The 13,266-nt window shown below is 42.5% G+C and overlaps 1 protein-coding gene across 4 annotated transcripts in view; it reads right to left on the reverse strand.

The window, feature by feature from the left end:
- Positions 1-13,266, reverse strand: part of TANC1 (tetratricopeptide repeat, ankyrin repeat and coiled-coil containing 1) — a 149,367-nt gene that overhangs the window by 85,050 nt on the left and 51,051 nt on the right. Inside the window, exon 1 of one of the 4 annotated variants that reach the window (XM_075609309.1) lies at positions 13,076-13,218. The exons of the other annotated variants lie outside the window; for them this stretch is intronic. The gene's annotated coding sequence lies outside the window, so the exon portion shown is untranslated. Of the gene's footprint in view, positions 1-13,075; positions 13,219-13,266 lie in introns of those variants that run through there. 4 annotated transcript variants of the gene reach the window in all.

A 13,266-nucleotide genomic window follows, 5' to 3' on the forward strand; every position in this document is an offset into this window, starting at 1 on the left:
TGTGTGTGTGTGTGTGTGTGTGTGTGTGTGTGTGTGTGTGTGTGTGTGTGTGTATGAATGTATGTCTGTGTAAAAAATTATGTATATTTTTCATAAAGAATATAAGTGGAAAGATGTATATTTTTTATAAAGAATATAAGTGGAAAGATGTATATTTTTTATAAAGAATATAAGTGGAAAGATGTATATTTTTTATAAAGAATATAAGTGGAAAGATGTATATTTTTCATAAAGAATATAAGTGGAAGGATGTAACTGTTTAAGTAAAAAGAAGGTTCCATGAAAAGATGCAGACAGGCAACTTTCCATCGCTGATCGGTGAAGGCATTAATATCTGTCTTGTTTTACACGATCAAAGGATACCAAAAACACAGGTTTCATCGTGGAGATAGGGGAGGGGTTCTGCTACCACATGGAATTGACATGTTTAAGATGTTAAAACTAGGTGATTGAAATCTACATTATCTAGTCCAGTATTTGTAGCCTGCAAAAATGTTAGGAAAAGCACAGGAAGTTTAACATCAGAAGTAAAACGGGATAAGAAAAAAGGTAAAAATCTGTATCAGACCACAAGGGGCTTGCAAACTCAATGCATAGACCAGGGGTGCGCAATCTTTTCCCCCTGCGTGCCCCCTCTCTCCCCCCCCCCCCCGCTTGGTTCCAGCGTCAGGGCAACGCGACGTAACGTGACCCCGGGTAATCGTGTAGACGCGGCGCTGGAAGCAAGGTAATTTAGTTACAGAGGCCTCGCGCCGTCCCCCGGCATTCAATTTAGATGCCATGGGGGGGGGAGGGGAGAGCGTGGAACCTCTATAACCGCCGCTCCCCCTCCCCCAAAAAAATCTTGCACCCCTGAGTTTGCGCACCCCCTGCAAAGAACAAGCTGTATTAACCCTTTCACTGCCGTGGGGACTTGACACGCAACGCATTGATTCAGAACATGCACCGATTCCGATATGCCACTCAAATGAAATCTAGTAGGTAAAAAATGCAATATGCAAGAGTAATGTGATGGTTCAATGTGAAAGTCCCATGATCGGTGGGGGTTACCAGAGGGACTGATCCAGGGTTCTGAAAACACGATAATAAACGAATATCAGGTTATTGTAACACAAGCATATACTTATTTTTGTCCACTGGAGTTTTGCTTCTAAAAACTTTTCGTGTTTTGGTCATGTAAAATGTAAAGGAAAAACGAAAAATAAGCAAGATTTTTTTTTTTCATTTGGGGCAGTTACAGTATATATATTTATATACATATGTGTAGCAAGACTGACTGTTTTCAGCACCGGGGCAGGCCGCAGGTCCGTGATGCGACTGTCCTTTTGCCGGAGGATTATGTCTCTGGGGGAGGGTGTCCGATCTGGAAGTATGGACCCCCCCCCCTCCCTGCGCAGCACGACCGCACTATTTACGGTCTTGCAGTGTGTGTGTGTGTGAGTGTGTGTATGTGAGTGAGAGTGAGAGTAAAACACAAATCCCCAAGATAAACCCCTCTTGAGGTTTGGCTCAGATTTTGACTTTCAAAACGATCTTCAAATTCAGATTTCGAACCCATGAACCAGACGATATTTAATAGAGGATGCGCAAACTGGGGGGGCGTGGCGCTTACCGAGGCCCCACGCTCTTCCCCACAGCATTTAAATGAAATGGCGAGTGTGCGCGCATGGCCTCTGTATGTTACTTATCTGGTCTTCGGCGGCGTGTCGTCATGGCAACGCAGCTTCAAATGACACCGCGGGGTCACATGACATTGTGACATCAGAAACGCCTGAGACAAGGTAAGGTGTGGGGGGGAAGAGGGGGCGAGCAAGGAGGTTAGAGCAAGCAGGGGACGCAGGCGAAAAAGTTTGCGCTCCCCTGCTTAATATATACGTATAAAAGGATACTGTCACACATACTGGGTTAGTAGGTCCCCCCAGGTCATGGAACCTTACAATGTAACAGTGCAAGGGTTTGTACCACTTGTTTTCCTGTCATCATCATTATAGAAATGCATTGGAATTGCACGTTTTTCATAGGCAGCTCTTCTCAAAATATTCCCTAAAATATATCTTTGCAATCCCTGCAAATCTTCTACTAAAAATGACATGTTTATTTATTTATTTTGTTTAAAGATTGGTGCTCTGTGAAAAGAATGCAAAATAAATGTTAAATAGAATGTCACAAACAGATGTGATAAAATAAAATACTGAAATGTACCAGTTGGAATGCCACAGCTGTGCTGCTGATAGAAAGAGGCTGCAGCCAACTGTAGCCAGCCCTCCCCTATGTGCAACTCTCTTAAAGACGCAATCCAAGCAAGGTCCTGTATATATTTTTTAATAAATCAGTTCCGAAGTATTCGATAATACTTTGCTGCATTTAAAAAAAAAAGTATTCAACTCTTAATGCCATTTTTAATGAGTTAATATAATGAGCAAGCTGTTCAGGGCTCAGGGACTCTAAAGCGCTTATTCCCACTGTGTTATAATATTGTCACATGTGTTGTAAAGCGCTATGTACCTGGATGGCGCTATATAAATACGTGTGTCATAACCTGCTAAAGAAATCAAAGGATGCTCATTGTATGTATGTATGTATGTATGTATGTATGTATGTATGTATGTACAGTATGTATATCAATGCATACATACATACATACATACATACATACATAGGGCATCCTTCGATTTCTATAGCAGGTTATAACACACTTCCCTACCAGTGCAAGATTGTAGTAATTTGTTGCCAATATTCACAGCGGCTTGAGCTGTAAACTGTAACAATAGATAATGTAACCTTAGTAATATAAGAATAGATTGTAGTTGCTGAGTTACACTCACTGAAAGATTCATTGAAACTGAAAAGCAGCCATTTAGTGAACCTGGCAAGCAGGATTTTTGCTGATCGAACACGAAAGAATGAATCGATCAGCAGCTTAGGTAATTAGTTTTAATTATTTATTTATTTATAAAATATTTTACCAGGAAGTAATACATTGAGAGTTACCTCTCGTTTTCAAGTATGTCCTGGGCACAGAGTAAAACAAATAATACATGGTTACAAGTACAGTTTCATAAATGAACAGGGTATACATTATATACAAGACATTGCGTGCACAGTTAAAGAAAATATATATTATGAATTAAAGGCAATCAAAGGCTGCATATATTAAAACAGAAAAAAAAATACTTTTTAAATGCCCCTTCGATTGCCTCTTTAAAAGCCCTTTATCCCAGGTCCTGTTTCAAACACACTAGGTGAAGAGGTTAAAGGAAAAGTGATACTTACCCAAATTTTATTAGCTACATTTCACAGTGTCTAATGAGCACGTATAGAACAAACTTTGTTAGGGACTTTGATCAATCTTTTGAAGAAGGAATGCCAGAAACACACGTTATAAATAATAAATCAGGGCATGATCAAGGGAGGAACTGAACCAGACGCTGCCTTTCCCTGTGACAGCCAACAGGGTTGTAACATTACCCAGACAATGAAATATGATCAATCACATACTATGTTTGTTACAATGTCCTAATGTTACAGTACACACTGCTTAGGTGTCATCCAGTTGTACTTGTGCCTATTCCCCTCTCTCTGCGCCTGTCTCCCCTTACCTCGGCTCCGGCGTCATGACGTCACGTTGCCATGTTAATGTGACGTCACATGACCTCGTGGCGTCATTTGCCGGCGCGTTGCCATGGTGACGCGTTTCCAGAAGCCGCCGGAGCCAAGGTAAGTGCAGCTTACAGAGACCTTCGCCACTTCCCCGGAACTTGATTTAAGTGCCTTCGGGAAGTGCGTGGGGCCTCTGTAAACCCTGCGCCCCCCAGTTTGCGCACCGCTGCCTTATCACAGAGGACTGGAGTTGGCCACTCCTGCACAAAAGGGCCACCAGCAGGTCAACTTTTCAGGATATCCCTGCTTCAGCACAGGTGGCTCAATGATTTAGCCACCTGTCTGGAAGCAGGGATATCATGAAAGGCTTACCTGCTGGCGGCCCTTGAGGACTGGAGTTGGCCAGCCCTGCATTTGTGCCATATAGGACCACTCCAAATCTCATAAAACCATAGATGCCACAACAGACCATGAGCATCTGGTCGTCCTCCTCTCCTCTCCCCCTCTCCTTACCCCCCAACAGGGAGAAATGAACAAGGGTCAAACAGAACAAGATAGTACAACTCACAAACCAAAAATAGATTATTCTCTAACAGAGTGTAGGTTCTTCCAACACTGCCAGGGTGAATTATAGACAAAATCCTAAAGCAAGGTGTGAAAGAGGTTTCTCAGAGCCGGGGACCATTCTGTCATTGACAGTACTTAGTGCAACCAAGTAAAACCACAACCCACAACCAAAAATGGGATTTAAAGCCGTAATCCTATTTAGGAGGGTAATGCTTTTTATTTCTGGTGGAAATTGTTTCTACTGTGCATTTCTTTATCTTGAACACATATTTTATAGTGAACTTAATTAGTAGCATTCTGTTTTGAAGGAACATTGAAGAAAACTTTTTTTTTTTTTTTTTGCAGGCCCTCTAAAAAAATGGTGGTATATCTAAATACAGACCAATAACAGGGCCCTAAATACTGCACTGTTTGCAATTTTGCTGCATTCTTTCCGCAGTTCGGCCTTAGCTGCCAACTAGCCCGAAATGGTACTATGCATTTGAGGATGTGTTATTGTGCTGTTCACAGTTAGCATAACTGGTAAAAAAAAACTATTTAAGTGTTAAATTAAACACTTAAAAGGGTAGAGAGGGTGCTAAACTGCAAAACTGTGTGACGTTATTCCGAATTCCAATATATGGTCAGGACTGGGCTGCTGCATCGCTTGCTAAGCCAACATGCTTCCTTGCTTATAATACTCCAGCAATACTTTAAATCGCAGCCACTGAATGAAAAAAAAGACAGAGCTACAAGGCACTAGACAGCTCATAAAATGGTCACCAAGGCACAGTCATGAATGTTTTATTGATCCAAAATAGTTTTATATGCCAAGATGGGCCAGAGAGCTGGAAGTGTGAAGTCCTACCCAGACGGAGTCCGTCAAAAGATGGAAACGTCCTACAGTGCATTAATGAGCTGGCTGACCTCCCACAGTTCCCAATAAAAAACAACGGGATAAAAAAGCCATATGAAACGTATAATGCAAACCTTCTGTCAAAATATAGCGGGGCCAGATTAGCCTTCAACTCAAAAGGAATTAAAAACATTTGTTCCTTCACATCAAACCATTTCTTGCCACGGGGGAATGTAGTGCAGATGTGTTACAGACCCTATAACAGCTAAACAGTGCTGTTTTGGGCATACAAGTTAAGGCTTGTAGATTGTAAGCTTCCTAGGGCAGGAACCTCATTACCTTGCTGCAAAGGTAGTGTGTTCATGTAGAAAAGTTTCAGTCGTGTGAAGGTACTGCAAAAGAGCACAGGATTTCACAAAGCAAACAATACAATTAAAAGTAATATAAGCCTATATTTCTGCATTTGTATCGCCACATGCCAGGCACATGATGGGTAACAAGAAGTGACGCACCTCAGTGGGTTAACTGCATGAGGTGTGAATGCAGCAAGGTGAAGCTTTTTGGGTAATAGCTGTATAGAGGCAATTGTGGACGCTAAAAATGACATCTGTTTAGCAGGGATCTTCAACTGGCTCCCTTAGGGAACGGACCCGAACAACATTAGGAATAGAATGGCCACAAGAATATTATCATGTCCTTTTGGAAACATTTAAAGACTTACAAATTATTACACAAACATTTTGAAAGCAAATATCACATCTGTACCATATATATTTACATTTACAGGGGACTTTCAGTCACAAGACCACAATGGCCACAATGGCCACAAGAATATTATCATGTCCTTTTGGAAACATTTAAAGACTTACAAATTATTACACAAACATTTTGAAAGCAAATATCACATCTGTACCATATATATTTACATTTACAGGGGACTTTCAGTCACAAGACCACAATGGCCACAATGGCCACAAGAATATTATCATGTCCTTTTGGAAACATTTAAAGACTTACAAATTATTACACAAACATTTTGAAAGCAAATATCACATCTGTACCATATATATTTACATTTACAGGGGACTTTCAGTGTTACAAAAAGGCAACTACAATGATGTTAGCAGAAGCAGACCGTTAAGAGGCCACGTGGAGAGCAGACCGTTAAGAGGCCACGTGGAGAGCAGACCATTAACAGGCCACATGGAGACCAGCCCTCCGCTGGCCAAATTTAGCCAACGGTGCCGTCAGCAGAGGAGCACTGCTGTATACTGATGAATATTTACAGATTAAAGCTATGTGATATAGCAACGACTGGATCAGACTTCGGGAAACCTTACTGCAAAAGGAAAAACTTTACCCAACGATGTGAAGCTGCCTCTCTGTGCTGAAGAACAGATCAGCGCCATTTTATACGAGTGAATCGAGACTCTTCTACAGCACAGGGAGGCAGTTTCACGGCATACCGAAAAAAGGAGCATCTTTATCAGCATCCAAGCTCCAAAAATAAGCAATCCTATTGAAACCAAAGGGGGAGGGGGATTCTCCTCTTATAAATATGGGGCATTATGTTTACCACCGTTTTGTAGTCAGGAGACTTTGGGAAATGACCCCAAGGTGTTATAAGGGTGAATGCTTTCCCTTTGGTTCCAACTTCACTTGATCTCGCTATCTGCTTCAACATGATATTGCATGTGAACAAATTAAGAAGCAACCAAATAACGAACTTACTGGAAGTTCTGTAAGAAGCTCCAAAAAAACAATGAATGGCTCGAAAACAGCGCTTTGATGCAAAACATTAAACACTGCTCTGTGTCGTACAATTGTTTTGTATCAGTGGAAGCTGGAAAAAAAAAATTGTTGCACCATAATTGGTAACAGCCATAGAGAACTGGGCAAAGCATCACAGAACAAACCAGAAACAGTCAGGCGTTCTTCAAATCAAACAAAGGAAGTTCTGTTTTGGGACATATTTTTTTTAAAGGACAAAGTTTTACTGAAGGTTGAAAGGGCTGCAGGAAAAGATTAGTGCTGAATTTCGTAGAAACAAGCTGTATCTACACTGCTCTTGTTTTTACTTAACACATACAGTACCAAAAATGTACCTGTAGTGACACAGTATGACACGGTGTGATACAGTATGACACGGTGTGACAGTATGATACAGTGTGACAGTATGATACAGTGTGACAGTATGATACAGTATGATACAGTATGACGGTATGACAGTGTGATACAGTATGACACGGTGTGATACAGTATGATACGGTGTGATACAGTATGACACGGTGTGACACGGTGTGACACAGTGTGACACAGTATGACACGGTGTGACAGTATGATACAGTGTGACAGTATGACACGGTATGATACAGTATGACGGTATGACAGTGTGATACAGTATGATACGGTGTGATACAGTATGATACGGTGTGATACAGTATGATACGGTGTGACACGGTATGATATGGTGTGACACGGTATGACACGCTATGACAGTATGATACGGTGTGACAGTATGATACAGTGTGACAGTATGACACGGTATGATACAGTATGACGGTATGACAGTGTGATACAGTATGACACGGTGTGATACAGTATGATACGGTGTGATACAGTATGATACGGTGTGACAGTATGATACAGTGTGACAGTATGATACAGTATGACAGTATGATACGGTGTGACAGTATGATACAGTGTGACAGTATGACACGGTATGATACAGTATGACGGTATGACAGTGTGATACAGTATGACACGGTGTGATACAGTATGATACGGTGTGATACAGTATGATACGGTGTGACAGTATGATACAGTGTGACAGTATGATACAGTATGACAGTATGATACGGTGTGACAGTATGATACAGTGTGACAGTATGATACAGTATGACAGTATGATACGGTGTGACAGTATGATACAGTGTGACAGTATGACACGGTATGATACAGTATGACGGTATGACAGTGTGATACAGTATGATACAGTGTGATACAGTATGATACGGTGTGACACGGTATGACACGCTATGACAGTATGATACGGTGTGACAGTATGATACAGTGTGACAGTATGACACGGTATGATACAGTGTGACAGTATGACACGGTATGATACAGTATGACAGTATGATATGGTATGACAGTGTGATACAGTAGGACACGGTGTGATACAGTATGATACGGTGTGATACAGTATGATACGGTGTGACACGCTATGACAGTATGATATGGTGTGACAGTATGATACAGTGTGACAGTATGATACAGTATGACAGTATGATATGGTATGACACGGCTATCATGGAAACATTTAAAAGTTAACACAAAATATTCACAATGACTTATACTTGTGAGATTTTTTTACAGAAGGCAAACTGCTACATTTAAGCAATTCCACATCACTGCAAATAGTTTCATTGCAACCATGCAACTGACACAATCAGAATTAGGAACCCCCCTCGCCAAGCAACAATGGGTATTTTCATTTTAACCCGTTGTGTGCCAGAGGGCCTGCGTGATCGCTCCTCAGAGCGATGACGTAATCGCAGACGTCCCCGCTTCCCTTTCCCTGCAGTACAGATCACGTTCTGCCCTAGGACACCACCTCCCCGGGAATACGAGCACTCTAATGGTGTGACGTAGGCACTATATCATGGGGCCACTGGGGTGCCAGGCACCATGACATTGTGGCTACAACGTGGGGCACCCAAAGGTTTACAGCAGCAATCCTGCCTGGGTATATTTAGCTGTTGGGACATCCGGATTCCTGAGGGACTTCTTACCAGAGTAGTTATTGGTGTTCTCCTTGGCCATTAAAACAGCTGTTCAATTAAGGGGGGGGGGAGAGGGGAGAGATCAAAGCCGTAATCCATCCCCCCTTCCCAGAAGTCTACAGGAGTTGTTTGACTCATATGTTAGTACCTTGCCTTATGAGCATGTTCTGCTCTTTTGTTTCTTTTTTTAATAATAATAATAAATGTTTTTCTAGTGTAAAAAACAAAATCCTGATTTTCTTAATCTCTAGCTTCTGAGGTTACTATGGTAACCATTACACTGCACTGGGCCCTGGGGAGAGCTGCATTTCAACTGCCTGGACAATTCCAATGCTTAGATCTGCTTAACGTAGAATCCACATTTTAAATAGAAAATCAGCGTGATAAAGAACAAAAGATCATCTCTTAAAGTAAATGTGGCCCGGGTTCCCTGGTTTGACTTAACCTCCGCTGCAGCTCGGGAGAAGGAGGTGGCTGCGGGGGGCCATCGCGCTGGGCGAGGGCATCGCTGGAGCTCCAGAGAAGAGAGCGCTCAGGGCGCCACCATGTTAGATATGTGCACGCATGCGCAGTAGCTGCCAAGAGTCGCGGCAACCATTACAAGGGTTGCGCATGCGCAGGGAAGATTGCGGCGGCCATTAGGGGTAGCGCACGCGGTGCCAATGATAATAGGGTTCTGCGGGGACTATAGCCCCCAGAAGGCCACATGCCTGGGAGTCAGGTGGTTAGGCCTGGCCAATGAAGAGATAGGATTTCCCTGCTGAGGCAGTTGATACAATGGGCGCTCTGAGGGTTGATGGCAGTTGGAGCTGGGACGCAGTTGGGGAAGTTGCATAGATGCAGGGGTCTGTGACCCTCTGCACTAGGCCAGAGATCCCCTAGGCCCCAGTTAGGCCTCCAACTCACCCTATATTGTGGCTGCTTTAGGGAAGGCCCCTTCAGTTAGGGATCCTGCCCTTTTAGTGATTAGCCAGCTTAGGGCCACAGTGGTTTCATTTGAACTATTGCTACTGCAGTCTGGGACCAGACTGCAAGAGAGGGAGCGACCATCATTGCGGAAGTCACTCCAGAGGGAGACATCCCATCCAGCGGAGGATATAGTTGGATCGGCGGATCCCCTGCTTCTCTTTGTTAGCGTGCCCAGGAGTGAACACACCCGGCAGATACCGTTCACCAAACATGCAGCAACATTTTTACAGTAAGGCGCTGATCACGCCTAGAGGGGTGGGCATCTATTGGGGACACTTATAGGGTTAAGTGACCAAGGACACTTCTGGTACTGTGGACACTGTGTGGGGATACACGGTGGTGGGACAACGCCCTGCGCGGCGATGTATAGCTGCAACCATTAGTATTGCTATTGCATTTATGTGGTTTATGGTTATCGCTCACATTAAAGGTTATTATTGTTATTATTATAATCTGGACTGTTATTAATAGTTCCTGCTCGGGGTTATCCCATACAATTGGGATCCCGTGCAGGTGGAGGCGCTGCAACTCAGTATATCTGTTACCCCTGGCTCCCAATAGCGGAGGCTCAGATCCCTGTGAGCCGACCGGTACCGCCAGCACTAGTAGACCCTTCACACTAGAGGGAAAGAGGGCTACATTAAAAATGGAGAACAGTGAGGACTGCTGCTTTGAACACAGGTATCTACACTGGCAATCTCAGGCAATGGGGGTCCCCAGAGCCAAGAAAACCACTGTTCAGATGCAGAGAAATCCTTAGTTTCAATGCTATAAATGTGTTTTTGTGTGTGTACGTGTGTGTGTACGTGTGTGTGTACGTGTGTGTGTACGTGTGTGTGTACGTGTGTGTGTGTACGTGTGTGTGTGTACGTGTGTGTGTGTGTACGTGTGTGTGTGTACGTGTGTGTGTGTACGTGTGTGTGTACGTGTATAAAAAACCCGCGTCCACAGGACTGCTGCTTTACAGTGTACATTCAGGATACACATTAGACGATGAGCCCGCTCCACAACTTGCCCATCACCGTTCTTGTCTGACTACCAATGATTCCCGTATAGTAGTGATGTCGTCTTACTGTAAAACATTGTGGGATACGGTTTTTACCCTCTATGTTGGTGACGGCGATGATGATAATATAATATAGAAAGACAATACCACTACTCATTTCTAAACTGTTGCCTAATGAATAATGCAGAAATGGAAACGCTCCATTAATGCAGCTTTCCAGCAATAACAGCTGTGTCACCTAATCCTCTCCAAACACCAATCAGTATCTGTTTAATTAATTAAAGGGCAGTGGGGAGGGTCCCCTTCCTCTCCTCCAAACATGCAACAGCATATTGCTTCACTGATTATAACCATACACTTTGCTATCTTCCCCCCACTGCTCCATGCATTGCCTTTATAGCAGCAACATGGCTAAATATGTACATTTTTGTTTAGGTTTAGGACTTAAAAGTAACACTGTGCATTTTAAATGTGCTTCATCAAATACCTACAATGTCTCCCTTGTTGTGTATCAATGTGGAACCCCCATAATAGAGACAGAGTATGACCTGGTGCATTGTATTCGTGCATAAAATGGGTTAATGTTTAGTGTTAGACTAGACCCCAGCAGACAGAGGTCCACACAGAATAGGAGTAAATCTTCAGACAAGAAAAATGCATCTATTATCTGTCCTTCCTTAGACGCCAAATACATGATTTAGATACGAACTGTAGACACTGGAATACAAAGGGGAAGAAGAATCCAACGTAAACACGTTATCCCAAAGGAATACAGAAGATAAAGAATGTATGGGAAATTGATCACAATGAGCAGACACTTTGCTTTTCCCCCCCTCAATATTGTCCCTCATTCGCTCTAGATCAGGAGTGGCCAACTCCAGTCCTCAAGGGCCATCAACAGGTCAGGTTTTAAGGAAATCCCTGCTTGAGCCACCTGTGCTGAAGCAGGGATATCCTTAAAACCTGACCTGTTGGTGGCCCTTGAGGACTGGAGTTGACCACCCCTGATCTAGATTGTAAGCCCTCACGAGCAGGGCTCTCATTACCTTCTGTACCCGTTTGTGCTCGCATGTCCTTATTTCATATCTGTTTATGTCATTTACATCCACTTTTAACCCCATTGTACCACGCTTCCAATATGTTGGTGCTTTACAAATAAATAATAATAAATCACAGCAGATAAAGCCAGGGCAGTGATAGTATGTGCAAGAATGACATCACAATGAAAAAGGGATAATGATTTTTCACACATATACATATATATATATATATATATATATATATATATATATATATATATATATATATATATATATATTGCAGAATAAATGAGTTCTTCAGTATTAGGTGATACCTTTTTTATTGGACTAACAATTTATGTCATAGGAAAAGCTTTCGAGAGTTATCCTCTCTTCTTCAGGTCAAGCAATACTGCTATACAAAGGATTCATTGGCTAAAACAGTGTAGAGAGAGGAAAAAAACAAACAAAAAAAACAGATATTTACTGTAGATAAGGTAGGGTGTATCACCACATTTATTAAGGTTATGGTGGGTAAAAAAAGTGACAAAACCCCTCCACAGTAAAGCATAAATATTCCTGTATATTCATTTGCATGTCTTAGACAGGTCTGCAACCCTGTCTTTCACCATTATCACCCAGCACACAGCACTTCCACTGCAGCAAGGGATTCTGGGAAATGACATGCAAATGAGCACACAGTGCCACCTTTTATCTCAAGCTCACATTACATGAGCAAACCTTAGCCAATGCATGCTGCTTAAGACGCAGCTTTTAAGCAAGGGCTTGGGAGATGCAAAGCCAGTAAACCCACTCACAGACATGTTTCAACCTTGATGGGTATCATCAGTGTGAGGTTGGTTGCTGGCATTTGCTCATTTGAGATTAAAGAGTAGGTAATCACCGCATTTATTAAGGTTATGGTGGGTAAAAAAAGTGTAAAAACCCTCCACCGTAAAGCATAAAGCAACTGTAAATAGTCCTGTATATTCATTTGCATGTCTTAGACAGGTCTGCAACCCTATACATATATACACACACACACACACACACACACACACACACACACACACACACACACACACACACACACACACTAATGCTTTGGTAGAGATTCTTTGTCTAGACCAGCAACACTGTACTATTTATCCTAATTGCGTGCAGTGCTATTAAACAAAATCTACTTAGAGAAATGTCTGTCAGACTCCCTTTCACACATAAAATGCCACAATTAATACTCCCTGATCCTTAACGGCTACATCAAAACAAGATACAAACATAAAATATTACTAACATTCATCCTTGATGCAGTCAGAACCTCAGAGTGGTAGGTTTCATAAGCCACGGTTATAAGAGCGTGCAAGACAGACGGGAAAAGAAAGAATGATCACAATGATCAGACATAAATAGCACCAGACACAGTCTAACCGGGCTGTAAGGTTGTGGAAGATTGCTCTATTTCCGGGCCCTTTTGTGCGGCCGCTC

This window comes from Ascaphus truei, chromosome 7 (genome assembly GCF_040206685.1).
Source record: "Ascaphus truei isolate aAscTru1 chromosome 7, aAscTru1.hap1, whole genome shotgun sequence".
Taxonomy (NCBI): Eukaryota; Metazoa; Chordata; class Amphibia; order Anura; family Ascaphidae; genus Ascaphus; species Ascaphus truei.